Raw genomic sequence first — 16,278 nt, forward strand, 5'->3', positions numbered from 1 at the left:
CTTGAACTCGCCCTTGGCCGGCAGGGTGATAGAAGCATTTGTACATGCACGGGTATACGACTCACAATGCATATACACGGCTTGCAAGGATTCTCCTTCAAAGTGCCTGGCACATTTTGGACAAAACCAAATCACCTGCTAAAGCGGTGAGGACTGTATGGCTGAATGATACATCGATCTTCTTGCCGCAAAGAAACATACCCCGAGTGGAGACTTATAAGGTAAGACTAATCTGAAAAGTGGGGATGTGAATCATCTATGATGTCTCACCGCACCGAGCCAACCCTCGCCAGGCGATCCATCCTCAATCATTCACAACTTCTAAATAATGTTTGCGTCTGCTGATCGTCGAGACTCTTCGTAGAAAGCACGCCAGAATACTTCGTCATAAAAAATCCCAGCTTGAGTACCAAAGTACTCACCCAACCAACCGTACACGTAGTGGTAAGGAAGTACCGCATCACGATCTTCAGTGCTTGCCAAGTCCGAAACAACTCTTAAGCCGTCGTAAATGTTGGCTAAGACCGAAATAGCAAGGTTAAAAGATTTGCCTGCAGCCATCTTGCTAGCAACTTTGAAGACTCCAAGATGAATCAAATTGACGTCGTCTTTAGGGAAGACAAACTTACAAAGCAAGCAAGCTAAGAATGCAGCTAAGTAAGATTCTTCCAAGTGCTCTAACGCCACGCCGAGATCCTCAAATGCCCTCAACTCGTTAGGGGTACGACGCCTAGCTAGACCAATGACGCTTGATAGATCAGAATCTCCCTTAGGCCTGGGTGTCTTGTTACGACCATTTTTTTCGAAGGCCTCTTGTACTTCACGGCATCCCAATACCAAAATCGGATCCACGAAGAAATCTTCATGCCTAACTTATCGGGGGCCTTTTGGAAAAGCTTATGGTACGCCCAGAACAAATAGCGGCAGCTCGCAGGCAATCCTCGACTATTACGACAAGAAAACTCCTCCACACTAGGAACAACCTCGCATAAAATTTTTCCTGGATAGGCAGACCCCCTAGCTTGTGGAGATCCTTAAGTGAAATCGACATCTCCACTCGAACCGTGTGAAGTGTGGTCTCTGAACACCAATGCTCAAAGAATGCATGAAGGACGGAAGGATGGCGATCATAATTGAACAAAGATGCGTATACAGCATGATAGAGGCCTATGTTGGTAAGTACATCTTTGGAGCGGCTCAAGACATCTTCAAGCCATTCCCAATAAAACTCAACGAAGGCAGATCCTCCAGTAGTCGATAGGGTGCTATTCCAAGCTATAGCTCCACTACGGATACGATTACCAAGAAGCTTAGACTTAACCAAAGGGTTGGCACGATCATGGTGCGAAGAGTTTAAGATAAGAATCCTCGATTTGCACACCTTCTTCTTTGTAGTTGGTCGAACAGAGTCTACCACCTCCCAAGATACTTCAGAAGACCATGACTTAATATGCATGAAGTTATCTTTTATGGGAAGAACAAGTGCCTTAGGGCCAATCAGTGGCGCATAAAGCTTCAATGTCGTTCCACTATCTTGTGGATCGCATTCCTTCGCAAGAATGGTGATGGTGTGTAACATCCCACATCGCCCAGGGGAGCGATCCTTAAATGTATATTCCCATCCCTACCTAGCACGAGGCCTTTTGGGAGCTCACTGGCTTCGGGTTCCGTAGGAACTTCGAAGTTAAGCGAGAAGGAGGCCAGAGCACTCCCAGGATGGGTGACCCACTGGGAAGTTGCTCGTGAGTTCCCAGAAACAAAAACCGTAACGGTGTGGTCGGGGCCCAAAGCGGACAATATCGTGCTACGGTGGTGGAGCGGGCCCGGGAAGTGGTCCGCCCCGAGCCGGGATGTGACATGGTGTTGTTTTTAAAGCACTTGAGAAACACCATGACTGCAATGGAAAAGTCAGCCACAAAGCTTGAGCAGCACGGCAGAGATGACAGCTACAAGACGGTCCTTCAAAGCACGCTACAGTGGCAGAGGAAACCAAAATGCTACGCAATCGCACTACGCAAACCTGTAGCGACTACTCAAGCAATTTCTTGCACCGCACGACGACGTCATCACCAAGGGAAAACTGTGACCAAAAGGCATTACACAGCGAAGCCCTGCTGCAGTCTCTTGCACAGCACCACACGGCAGCGCACCACCGAGGGAAAACTGTGATCAAAAGGCACTACACAGCGAAACCCAGTTGCAGTCTTTGGCAGAAGCACTAGGCAACCTGCTCACTCCGCCACCAACAATCACACCTCTGAAAGCTTCATGAGGGTCCCAGCATCATGCTCTACCTTTTTAAAATTAAGGATTCCTGGCATCACAGCAAAGAAATCCATCAGTGGGGGCACAAACACGATGTGCATAAAAATAGACACATTATATGGTATTATATGTGTGTGTGTATATGGGTATATATAAGACACGGCAACTAAGTTCCATATACAAATATATACAATGTATACACAGTGATGGTGACGAGACGTTCAAACTTCCACATACATACATATATATATGGCTTGAAATGACGCAAATGATGACGATGCATGGGACGATTGAAGGGCAGCTGGATGGACGAGCTTAGCTAAGGCACTGTCCTCGTGATTTGCCTGTTGTAGAGCTACATTTTCCGTAGGGTTTTCAATGGGAGCTGGCAAGGCAGCTGGACCTACAGTCATTGGAAAATCACTGGCGTTGCGAGGGTTAGATAGTGGCGGAGGAGGCAAATGATGCGACTGAGATGCGTTATCTTGAAAATTTACTAGCTCTTCATCCATTGGAGTTGGAGAGATCGTTTCGGTGGTGATGTCGAAGAGGCTAGATCTGCGGCGTTGGCGATTGTTGTTGTTCCGGCGCAGAAAGTACTTCTGTGCATGGCTGGTAACCTGAGTCGGGGTGCAAGTCTTCACGAAGTTTCTTGAGATCCCTCTCTAGTCTCCTTTCCCTACTTTCTGCAATCCAAGCAAGAAAAACTTGTGCTCTTCCTCCGTCTGTGGAAACCCTCACTTGCGTTCGCGCTCGCGATTCCCGCCAGAATTGTGGACGACGTCATTCTCACGATTCCACATATATATATATATATATATATATGGCTTGAAATGACGCAAATGGTGATGGTGATGGGACGATTGAAGGAATATATATATTCTAGCGTCCTAACAGATTATATATATATATATGAGGTCCGAAAGATTGAAATCATCCTTAGCCTAAAACATACCTCAGAGTAAAAGCTTGCTGTTGCTGCGCCACGATGTCACCCGTCTGCAAACTCCAGCACCTCATGCGTGCACCACGAACTGCACTCCTTTGTCTTACGGCTTGCTTGCTGCTCGATGTTGCTTCGCCACGACTGATGCCCGCCGTTGTTTCAAGACTTCAACTGGCTGCTGCATGCACTACTCAGTCGACATTTTTGATACCAGTAAACTAGAGCTTAAGTCAGTGTATATACATATGCATATATATATATATATACATACATATATCAAAATCATCCTTACCTTAAAACGAAGGAACCTGGACCTCTCTCTCTTAGTTCTGCAACTCGAAAAACAAATCTCTGCGAGTCCGCATGCTTTGATCCTTACAGCTTTTGCAACAAGGACAGCAGAACGTGAGCAACCTGGTTCGATACACCTTCTTCTTCCTCTCTACCGCCGGTCTGAAAGTTATGGTTCTTCTGCTATACGATGAAGTGGGAGAAGGCATATAAAGCCACAAGAGGCAATAAGTGGAATACCCGTGTTTTCCACTTTACTTCTCTGTCGACGAATCGTGCATCTGGCACCATGTGAATGAAAGAAAAGTATATATAATAAAAAAAAATATATATAAAGAAGTTTAATCTTTGGTGCGTCTGGCACCATGATTAAAGGAAAAATATATATAATAAAAAAAAATGTTTTGATCTTTGGTGCGTCTGGCACCATGATTAAAGAGGAAAAAATATATATATATATATGATTAAAAAAAAAATTAGGCGTTTCTTGCACGATAGAATATATACATAAAAAATTATATATATATGTATATAGGAAAGATGGATGGGTGGCATTTAAAAAAAAAAACAAAAAACAAAAAACAAAAAAAATATTTACGTTTTAGTAAAATAAAGCTCGTTTATTGATTTCTCTGAAAAAATTTACATAAATGTACATTTTACATCAGTAAAAAAAAAAAAGAGCAAACATGAGGGAGCCTTCACGAAGGTTGCTCGTGTGAAGCCCTATCACTCGTCGGAACTCCAGGAAGAAGAGGAGCCGGAGGTTGATCATTTGGAGCTTCATTACGCGGTACAGCCTCAGAAGATGAAGGCAACTGTTTTTGGAAAAAACCCACAAACCTCTGATGGTCAGTAAAATCTGACCATCAGATTCCTGCATCTGGTCAATCTTCTTCTTCATGTTTATAGCATAGTTATGTGCGAGCCTGTGCAACTGTTTATTCTCATGCTTGAGCCCTCTAATCTCCTGTTTGAGACTCATCACTTCAGCCGCCAATGATTCAACTTGACGGGTTCGAGCAAATAGACGTTGGGCCATATTAGACACAGAAACTGCACACTGCACACTGAGAGCCAGAAAATCCTTAACAGCCAACTCATCAGACCGTTTGGAAAGTAGTCTATTATCTTTGGGAGTGACAAGGTTCCTGGCTACCACTGCAGCGGTTATATTGTTCTTCATCACTGAATCCCCAACGGTAAGAGGACCAGTAGGGGATATGAAGGATGAGCGCCATATGTTGTCTGGAGAAGGCGGGACTGCCTCTTCACCAAGGTTCAAATCAAAACGACGGTCGGAGGGTCCATACATTTTCAAAGGTGTTGAAGAAAGAAGAAGTCGGACGAATCAAGATCTTAGAAGTGCAAGAAGGGAGTTTCTACAAGCGAAAATTCAAGTGTGCTTTGAAACGAACTGCGTGCCTTTATAAAAATCAGCATTCAACAAGATTTCAGAGATCGAAGAGGCGAGCTCAGAATTTGAAGAGGCCAATTCAAAAATCGAAGAGGTAAGCTCAGAAATCGGAGAGGCATCTTGCTTTTCCCAGACGCGTCGGCACCCGTCATACACAAACTCAACTTTGAGAAAATCACGGGTAATTTGTCGAAGCGCCGATCCCAGATATCGAAGAGGCGTCGGTCTTTTTTAACCTCGTCAACACCTGTCACATACACACTCATCTTGGCGGAAATTACGGATAATTTGTTGAAGATTTCTGATAAAGAAGAAAGCACGTGAAACCATACTGATCAATCACTCAATGGTTACTGACACGAGTGAAAGAATAGTACCTCTACAATTAAAGAACTTCCTATAAAGAAAGCAATATGCGGAACCTCCACTCAAACTCGGGTAAGGAATCAACTACCTGGAACTTTTGCCTGGTTGCTTACCTGGCATTGCTCTCGAGTACTCGTCTTCCACTGCTGCTGTACTTCCAAAGAAGCCGCTACATCTGCCTGGAGAACAGATAAGGCAAGTGAAAATGATACCTTGCAGCATGTGGAGACAACGTGCAGAAGAAACAAGCAGAGAAGAATGCAGCCTGCACAGTCAACTCAGCAGAAGGAGTCTGAGCTGAGGAACTCGAGAAGATGCCACATTTGCCTGGAGAACATATAAGGAAGGGAAAATGATACATTGAAGCATGTGGAGACAAGCACAACAAAGCACATGCCAATTCATCCGCTACTTTTTCAAAATCAAAAGTATCTCATATCATCAGGGTTGCGATCACTCTAGGTGGAGGACTCGTTTTGACCCTCAAATTCTTGGGTCGACTCGCTAGGCATTATGGGCTGCACGTGTCGATTCACCATCCCGTGAATCAAATCCAGTTCAAGAATAAGCTGTGGAAAGTCAACAATCGGAGGAATCCACAAAATCCTCCAACCCAGTTCAAGATCAAAGTTGTGGAAAGTCAACAAGCGCAAAAACAAATACGTGCCAATTCATCCATAACCAAAGCCAAAAATCATCTACCACATGAAGCTCCTTGTGGTCCAATTTCAACCTTTAAGATCAAGCCTCGACGGCCCTTGAAGAAATTTCAAACAAAGTTCAAGAACAAGCCTCAACGGCCCTTGAAGAAATCTCAAGCCCAATTCAAGATCAAGCCTCAACGGCCCTTGAAGAAATCTCCAGCCCAATTCAAGATCAAGCCTCGATGGCCCTTGGATTGACATCTACATTAAAGGACTTCAAAACGCATCTTCTACACGTGACAAGCACATGTATACGACACGCCTTAAAGTGGGGGCATTTGTAGACATCGAAATTTTGGTAAATAAATGTTGACCGATAAATCAAAGTTTCAACGCTCATGTATTACATAAATTTTACACGTAGCATGTGACTCGACGAAAAATTGAAATGAGTCGGAAAAGTCATCAAACAGGACACGTGTCAATACCTGGCAAAAGCGACTTATTTCATTTGAAATATTATATTCAAAATTAGGCCTTGGAAAATTCTATAAATAGAAGCCAATTTCATTCATTTGGGGACACCAATTGATATTACACCAAAACCTTGAAGCTCTGAAGCTCTGAAACTCCGAAGCTCTCAAGCATCCAGGTTCTCGAAGAATCAAGAAAGCCCTCTTCGTTCTTCGTTCTTCCAAGATCAAGCCCTGACGACCCTTGGATCAACAATCATCCACCAATTCAAGATCAAGCCCCAAAGGCCCTTGAAGAACTTCCAGCAATTCAAGATCAAGCCCCGACGGCCCTTGAAGAAAGTGTTCATCATTCATCATCCGTTCATCTTAAGATCAAGTCCCAACAGCTCTTTGGATCAACAACGTCGACAAATCCACACATCCAACCGTTCTTTAAGATCAAGCCCAAAAGCCCTTGAAGATCCCTTCATCACTGTTATTCAAGATCAAGCCCAAAAGCTCTTGAAGATCCATTCATCACTGTTTTTCAAGATCAAGCCCAAAAGCCCTTGAAAATTAGTTCATCACCGTCATTCAAGATCAAGCCTCAACAGCCATTAAAGAAACTTTCAACCGTTCATCCAAGATCAAGCCTCGATGGCCCTTGGATCAATCGCACATCCAAAAATACCCACCTTATGAAGATCGAATCAGAGGATCAAGTTATAGAGAGATTGTAACCCAAAATCATCAAATACAAAATATTCTTTTGTGCACGTTTGTTCTTGTCTCTTTCGTTTCAGAAATTTTTCGTGTTTACAGTTACATTCGTCGTATTTTCCTAATATGACACGAGCTCTGCTCCACAATGAGGCTTCTGGACCAAGCTGGTTTAGTTGCACCGAGATATCCTCGAGTTCTCCAGACAAAAACATAGCAGCAAATATGAGCAGAGCTACTATTGGAAAACCGATAGAAATGAGAAAGAGGCCCCGAAAGCTTCCAAGGCTGAGACTATTGGAAGAGATCAAACTGTTGGAGTCTGCACAACGTGAGTTAATTTTTATGGAGCCAATCAAGCAAGCCCAAATTGACAAGAAATTTAGTGGATATGCTCAGTCACCTGAGATGCTGAATGCTATGAAATGGGTGCAATTGGTACATCTTACTCTATCACTTGCCATTTTAATTCAATCTATCTACCACAGGAGTTGGTGGTTGGTGGTGATGCACAAGGCCAATAGTTCTCTTACTCAACGCTGTCAAGATCAGTGTGCTCCAACTATTTTATGAATTCATTTTGGCAGGATATATCTGTTACTGATATTTGTCTTTTGGGTGACCACAATGGAGATGTTTTGGAAGAACATGGTTCGGGATTAAAGACCATACAGAAGTTAATACTGGAGATGTGTATGGTACACGGTTTGAAAAATTGGCTGCTTTCTTTCCCAGACTGCTCCATGCTTCTTTCTCGGTTTGAGTCTTGAGAGGCTTGAGGACAAGCCTCATGTTAAAAGGTAAGATTGATGCGATTCTAAGCTACTGGGTTTCTGTTAGGACCAATTGGATTATCTATTGTTATTGTTATCTATTAGACCCATTATATATGTAATACCATTAGGCTTATCTACTTATCAACTCTACTATCCTTAGATGTATTTAAACCTTTTTTCTCATGTAAAGTTGACTACGAATGAAATGATATGAATTTATTTTGATTTCTTCTACTTTTCTTGTGTTTTCCTTTACTGTAATTTCCTTTCCGGTTATGTCAACCTCTGATCCTAGCATGCCAGTAGTGCTTGAGCCATCAGAACCTTCAAACCCAGTGCAAATAATGGAAGTGAGCGAGATGTTAGATCCCTCAAACTGGCATTGGCCCAAGCTGCTCATGATGTCAGTGTGTAGAACAGGTGCACTTCTTTGCAGATTATTGTGCTAGGGTGGTTGTCTCAAGATAAATTGAGGGACGAATATGATCAGTAAATTAATACTGTGCTGTAGCTAGAAGATTCAAACTATATGTAGAAAATTAGCATTCGGCTGTTTGGTTTCCTGTGCGTTTTTCGATCCACAAATAAAAGTAGGCGAAGACTGATTGCATATGTTCAATTAATTGTCCAAAGAAAGTTATTTATAGAGAGATTAATTGCGATGGTCTAGAATTTGGAAGTCCTAACTAGCAAGAGATTTTTTAATGTGGTAGGAAAGCTAGGCATAACGCTATGTGTTATTATACGAGTGGAGGGAATTTTTTTATTAAGTGTCTCTCTACCACTGTTTTAAAAAACGGCCTAGGCGGTGGTGAGCCGAGGTGTTTTCTTGCAAATCAGTTGGAAAAATCGGATCGGCTCTAGGCGGCCGCCTAGGCGGGCTAGGCTTGGTTGGAAAAATCGGATTGGCTCTAGGAGGCGGCCTAGGCGGGGCTAGGCGGTTTTTTTTTTATTTTTTTATTTTTTTATGAAATTTAAAAAAAAAAAAAATCCTATCTAAGTCTAAGTGGTTAAAATTGTGAACTTGTTGTACATTTGTCATCCTACAATACTCCTCACTATAGTTATATGACATATATGCTTAATGTGTTTTTAAATTTTGGACTTGTTGAATACTCTTTTAGCATTTTATCATTTTTTATTATCTTATCCATAGATTTCATACAAGTATAATTTTTTGTAAGTGTCAATATGCATTTATTTACAAAATATACAAGAAATTTACCTAAATCCATCTACGCCGCCTAGATCCCGCCTAGCTGCTTAGGCGCTAGGCACTAGCCCGCCGCTCGACTAGCGCCTAGCGTTTTTTAGAACCTTGCTCTCTACTTATGTGCCCATATTCCAGGCACATTGAAAAATCTCTCCTAACTAGTTATAGAGTCCATCGTATATGCGGCATATAATCATTAATGCAATCATTTTTATGAAGATCTATAGTTTTCTCAATTATGCAAGTGTTAGCTCGATAAATTTTTCATTGTGACGGGAACACGGGTGGTACACTACGTGTTTTTATGTAAGTGATGAGAAATTTTATTTTTTAAATTATTAACTTTTTAACACACATATCCCACAATTTGTATAGTGACACGTGGTGTAGCACCCCTGTGTGCTGGTCACACTGAAAAATCTCTCATGTTAGCACAGGTTCAACTGTCATTCTTTTTCCTTCTCCTGAGCAAGTGAGCATAAGTCCAAAAATAATGTATCTGCACATAATGATTCTCTCCCCTCATAACCTCTCTCCCCTTCCCTCTCCTCCTATTTGAACGGTTACAGTTTAGCCACGTCAACATCTTAAATTGATTTTTTTATAAAGACAATAAGACAAAACAATGTGAGATGAGGGGAGGGAAGGGGATGAAAATAGGAGGGGAGATAATCCTACTCCCATAATGCCTTGTTATTTTATACGAATTATGGAAAACGAAAGAGAGTTTTTATTGACGCTCCCAAAAGTCATTCTTTTATACTTTTTTCTAGTGTTATTTTATCGAACAATTCTTTACAAGAGTGTAGGTTTACTATTTTGGAGTGTCAATAATAGCACTCATATTATTATTTTAGTGTTATTTATTTATTTATTTTCAAATTATGTGTAGGCCAAACTATCCTTTTATTTCACTGAACCTGTTAATTGTTTTCTACGTGACCTGTTACATGAGCTCCATGCATTTCTTGAAAAGTAATAGTAAGCTCAATGCACCATCCCCGGCGACGCATGACTAGTAGTAGATGGCGTTTGTTGCCTTTCGTAGAATCCGAAAATCTTATCAGTGTCGTTTGCATAGCTGAATGGACTTTCAGGCCAGTTCCTATTAGGTGAGGCCTTAACTTCTTCTCCAACCCCCGCAATTCCTTCTTCTTGTTGACGGCTTTTAAAAGTATGGGAGTTGAGGTCTTTTTCGTTGAAAATTTCAACCATGGCTCGAACCCTTCTCCATCTCGAAGAAGTTCTGGAATCAGGCTGCTCCAAGACATGCCTATGCTTGTAAAAGAAGGAAGCTACAAATATGATGAGAGCTAGAATTGAAGCCGCCCCGGCAATTAGGAATAGGCCCCAAAAGCTTTCAAGATCAAGAGTGTTGCTTGAGATCCTTGGAATCCTGGAGTTATCCTCACAATTGCTTTCTTGACTGAACCATTTGCTCCCAATTTTCATGATCTTTTCTCCTTCCGTTAAGCTTAGGACTGCTTGTGAAATATCGGGTACAAGAGGAGAACGCTTTGGAAACACCTGCCAATTAAAGTGATCGCCTCAAAGAAGTCCCGTTTTTATAAATGCATGTGCGTAGATGTCTACATATATGTATAAGGAAAATGAATTCCGTGCACGCATTTTCTCCTCATGCATCATGTTTAATTATGACATTTGAGTTGAATAAATCAAGGTGCAAAAATAAACAGTGGTATGCATGCATAAGGAAAAAAAAAGGTGTGTCTAAATCATTTCCTTATGTATAATAGAGAGAAATCTTACAAAGCCATAGCCATCAGTTTTGAAGATTGGACCAATCATGGTATATTTGGAACAATATTTCGCAATGAACAGCTTCATATTTGGGGTTTCATCAACAACAGCTGCAATACCACCCTTTCCACTCCCCTTCGAAAGAGCTTCATCGCATTCTTCCATAGAATTCATACCCTTAAGCTTGGACTCATGGAAACCGATTTGTTTCATCAAGAGTTCGCAAACAAAGCTATTCTCCATGCATCCAACATTCTCCCCTTTTCTTAGTATATCCTTTATATTCGTGAAAGTTGGTTGGAGTTGTTCAACTGTTAATAGCGATGCTAGATTAGCTGTGTAGCTTTGTGTCAGAACTAGCACAACAAACACCCATATAATCATCAAGAATCTGGCCAAGTTGCTAACCACTCTCTCCCCTGTAAAAGTGGTTTAAAAAAAGTGTACCAAACATAAGTGAATGCCATTAAGATTACTTATTTTGAAATTAGCTAGTGAAGGGATCGATAATTACTATGTGAAAACACCATGGTGGAGAAGGAGAACCAAAAGCTTGTGCCAACTTGATGTGAGGGAGGGCCGCGAAAATCTTCATTAATTTGATGTTCAAGTACCCAAATGACGAAACCAATGAAGATGAAGAAACAAAAAGTCGTAAGCCACAAGTCCCATGTCAAAGGCTTCAAGAAAACCCATGCATTTTTGCTCCTGGTGTCTCTGCTTGGCACAACCATTACTACCCCCGATTCTGTGTAGGGCATCGTGAAGTCCACGTACAAAGACCTGTTTGCCCTAATTGTGGTGTCTCCCACCACAGCATCAAATTTCTGTCAACAAAAGATGTAACCAGAGAAAAATATAAATTGCGGGTCCAAAATGAAATCAGTTCTCGATAGTTTATTTTGACATATAAGTTTACCTCAAGAGATACTTGATAGACCAAATCATTGTAAGTTCCAGCCATTGTTCCATCAGAATTCTCAAAGGGAATGAACTCGTAAGGAAGAGCGTATGGTAGTACTTCAACTGCAGCCTCAAAGACATCAATACTGAACCCAGTGACTTCCGTTGTGTTAGTGCTAGGGTTCTTGGTTACCTTAACAAACTCACTAAAACCAAGCTTTACAGGAACTCCAATTCTCATCTTCTTGTCATTTGTTGGGATATCCCATCCCTTGGGAACGGAGAAAGAATCTCCAGGCCATATAATCGGTGAAAGATTGCACTTAGATGTTGAAAGTATGCTTGTAAGATTGCACTTGGAAGTTGAAATTGAAAGAATGCTTGTGTTTGCTGAATTCAGTGTCTTTACCATACCATTTTCTGGTGTCCAAAATGCAATAGTTCTTACTCCATCACCATTTACATTAACTATCCTAAATGTTGATGCCTGAAGTTGCCCATCGTCAAGCCTGAAGTCACCAGCTATGCCTTTGAATGAAGTATTAGATAAGGCTTGTGAAAGTTTGGGACCATATTGAGAGACCTCGAAGGTATCAAGATCTGTTGTGTTATCGGAATTATTCCTCTTTCGGAAATCAGAGTTTTTATTAAACCCAACTTCTTCTACTGCAAAGGCTAGTGCAAAAGCTGCATCATAAGCCCGAAATCCAAATACATCGACATCAACATTGATGATGGCTGGATTGTCTTGTTGGAATCTTCTTTTCCACCGCTTTCGGAAAATTTTAAGCTCCTCTGTGCTTGGAACGTCAGTTTCCACACCTAATACTCCTTGCATTGAATTCAGAACCACTGGAGGGATTGACCATAAACGATTTCCTACCCCGTTGGTCATTATCCAAACATAGCCTTCTCTCATCATTCCTACCTCTTTTGCCTTGGCAAATAGCTTGGTGCAAAGTTTGGGCAACATGTGCACAATGAAGACTCTAGTTTGCATTGTCATTAACTTGTGAAGCTCTTTTTCAATTTGTACATCTGTAGCTGATGTGGGAATGACACTCCGATAAGGGACATGAGCATCAACCTCTTGCAATGCATCAATTAAAAAGGGTATGACTCCCTCGCCATACGTATTGTCTACATAAATTGGCACAACTTGTCTCCATCCGAAGTTTTTAACAATGGCACTTATGGCCTTCACTTGGTGAGAGTCGGAAGAAGTAGGAGCTTTGGAGTGAAGTAAGAGAGGGGCTTGTTGCAGAAAATGATAAAATGGGTACATGAGCTTGGTCTCCAAGATTAACAACAAAGCTAGCCTGCATTGATGTCACTGGGCCTAGGATTGCTTGCACTTCTACCTTCTTTATCAGGTCTAGAGCTGTGTCCCAATAAAAAATGTGACTAGAGTGAGTGATTAATCTGATGATATTAGACATTTAGACATTCTTTTTCTAGTTAAAATGGTTAAAAGATATGTTTGATATTCAGCTTGAATTCAATTTTCTTAACTCAAAAATAGTTTTTGAGTTTCAGGTCAAGAATCCTTGTTTGGTAGGACTATTTCAGAAATTGAACTCAAAATCAACTTAAAAAATAGCCTATGTATTAAAAACACAGCAATCATTTTTTTAGTGTTTCAAACTCAACACACTCTCCACACACTCTCTTTCTCTCTCCTCTCTTTCCTCTATCTCTACTCTCACGCCAGATCCCCTATCTCTCTTACATCCGTTAGCTCCACCAATGAGTTAAAAGTTTTTTTTTCTTTTTTGATTGTGAACACTTAAAAATAATTTTGAATTTTACACCAAACAATTTTTTGAGTCTTACTAAAAATTGTTCTGGTCTTAAGAATAATTAAAAAAATAAAAGAAATTGTTTTAGTAGGATACCAAAAGGACTGTAAACCTTTATAAATTGCATAGTTAATTATGATCACATGACATACGAAATGGATTTGAATTCCATCCTAGGAATTCTTATTTCCTATCTGTTTATCGTACATTGTACGGTGAAAAATCATTATGAATTATTTTATTTAAAATTAAACACAAATAGTACTTAACGAAAGCTGACCATATGATATACTATGAATGGATAGGATGTGAGGATCCTAAGAATTTTTACAAAAAGGACCCGAAGAGGATCCTTATCCGTACAAAACGATGTCAATATTCACTAATACCTCGAATCTACAAAGAGACAACATTTTGGTTGGTCGTTGAAGAAGGAAAAGGATCCTCGTTGGATCCTTTTCCTGGGGATCATAGGGATCCCGTGATCGTGATCGTTTATCGTACATCGTGCGGTCAGTTTTTGTTAGGTACTATTTATATTTAATTTTTTTATTTTAAAATAATTTCTGACTGCACGATGTACGATAAACGTCATGATCACGGGATCCCAGGATCCTTTTCCGTTGAAGAATTCACAAAGCTTGACGGGACCAGCTACCTAACACGGTTTGAAGAATATAATTAAAAGACAAAACTGAAAAACATGCCGTTTTCCCCTCTTGCTCACATTCCCTTGTCTTGTTAAACACGTGAGATCGAAAATTGCAGGGTTTTGCACACGCACCTTTAACATAATTTGTTAATTGTTACACTAATTATTTAAACAAATTCATTTATAGCACACTCTAGGCATGTGTCATTCATTACAATAGGAGATCATTATATGAGAGAGAGAGAGAGAGAGAGAGAGAGAGAGAGAGAGAGAGAGAGAGAGAGAGAGAACCTGCAGCAGCTGCACCAACAACAGTTTGTTTGGAGTCCCTAGTGTTCAAAACAAGCCTGGTCTTGAAGTGAGCATGAGATGCATAGAAGTCCTCGATGGCCATTTTGATGCAACTCAAATACATCTTCCCGCTCTGACTGGGTTGATCGAGGTCAACAACAACACCCACATTCACTTGGATCGTTGTGTTTTCCACCGCCGCAACCGTAGCCACATTGAAAATCCATGACAAGAGGAAGAGAAAGCAAAAAAAGACTATACAAAGTTTCTTGACGGCACCCATGTTATTGGAACGAATGCTTTCTCAATTTGCAAGTAACATCTATTTGTGAAGCTAAAGCATATACATATAAATATATGAATGAATATGCAGAGTAGGTACACATGAAAATTACCTGGAAAATCACACATGGAAAAGTCCCTGTGAAATTCTCAAAGAATCAGCCGGTCGTCGTCGCCATGACCCAATCTATACGGCCAGAACAAATATGTAACCATATACTATGAAAATTAAGATATGTACATTGAATATATTAACAATATTATATGGGAAATTAAACTAATTTTTATTGACTTTGTGGTACTCTCTCAATAATTTTTTTCGTACTCATTTTTATTCTCCTTCTTATATTCATTTCTATTGTTGTCGTCTTTTGGTAATTCGGAAGAAAAATCATAGTTTGACTTATTTTTCATTTAAAACTGTAATTTGCAAGTAAATAAGATGAATGACTTCTTACGCTTAAAGACTCATATATTATTTGTAGTTAAATATGCCTAAATGGGAATAGTCTTAGATTCCACCACTTAATTCAAAGTTGAAGCATTCTTTCTCTACATTGAAAGCAGCCAAACTAGAATTTAAAATTACGGATGTAGAAGTTTAATTGACGGGAACTGCCTATTTATAATCTAATGCAAAACTGACTTCCTATAATAAAGAATAGTCTTAGATATTTTTTATCTTTAAAGTAAATTAAATTATGAAAGGAAATTCGAACTCGAGTGCTTAGAGGAGCATATTCACTGATCTACTCAATGTGATAACGTTCATATCTACATATTTGAATTATTTTAATAATAAAGAATTAAATGAAGGAATCTTTTGATATAAGCGCTTTAGTTTTAAATTTTGTAGACTGAACATCTATGTCTTATAGAGATTTGATTAAACTTTTTTTTTTTTATAATAATTTTGGTGCTATATGTATTAGAATTAATCATTTTCTGTACCAAAATTACATAATCTGCCACTACCCAATATTTTGTTCTGTGAATCATTAGATACTCATGTTTTTTCTGTACAGGGAAAAGCAGTAAATCTGTGCAGGTCAAGATTTTGATGGACACACTTCTTGCTTACATGAATGACAGTAATTTCATATAGGTCATTACTCATCCCTGTGTATATCTTGAAGGTTACTGTTTTTACTTTAGAAAAAAGTTCTTATTTGATGTGAATAAACAACTGTTAATTCATTTGTCATCAATATGACTTCATGGAAGCAAAACTTAGGACAACTGAGAGAGTGCTATGTCAAAATAATAAAATTTAACTTGATGGTTAGAGTGATAGATACAAAGCAGAAAGATACACATCACCTCAACACTCAAACTCCTAAGTTCAATTCCCCCTCCTTTACTAAAATTTTAAATTTACTTGACAAATTTTTCAACTTGCCACACCGCGCGCGGGCATAAATTATTGTTTAACTATTATGCAAGGCGTTCAACAGACGGGGATTAAATGGAAGGGGCAAAAACAAAACATGAACAAGG

At 40.0% G+C, this 16,278-nt stretch overlaps 2 pseudogenes; both read right to left on the bottom strand.

Moving 5' to 3' along the window:
- Positions 1-2,486: 2,486 nt before the first annotated feature.
- LOC126632529 (transcription factor MYB1R1-like) lies at positions 2,487-3,068 on the bottom strand (annotated as a pseudogene).
- Positions 3,069-9,918: 6,850 nt separating this feature from the next.
- Positions 9,919-16,193, bottom strand: LOC126631094 (glutamate receptor 2.8-like; annotated as a pseudogene).
- Between the last annotated feature and the right edge of the window lie 85 nt (positions 16,194-16,278).

This window comes from Malus sylvestris, chromosome 8 (genome assembly GCF_916048215.2).
Source record: "Malus sylvestris chromosome 8, drMalSylv7.2, whole genome shotgun sequence".
Classification (NCBI taxonomy): Eukaryota; Viridiplantae; Streptophyta; class Magnoliopsida; order Rosales; family Rosaceae; genus Malus; species Malus sylvestris.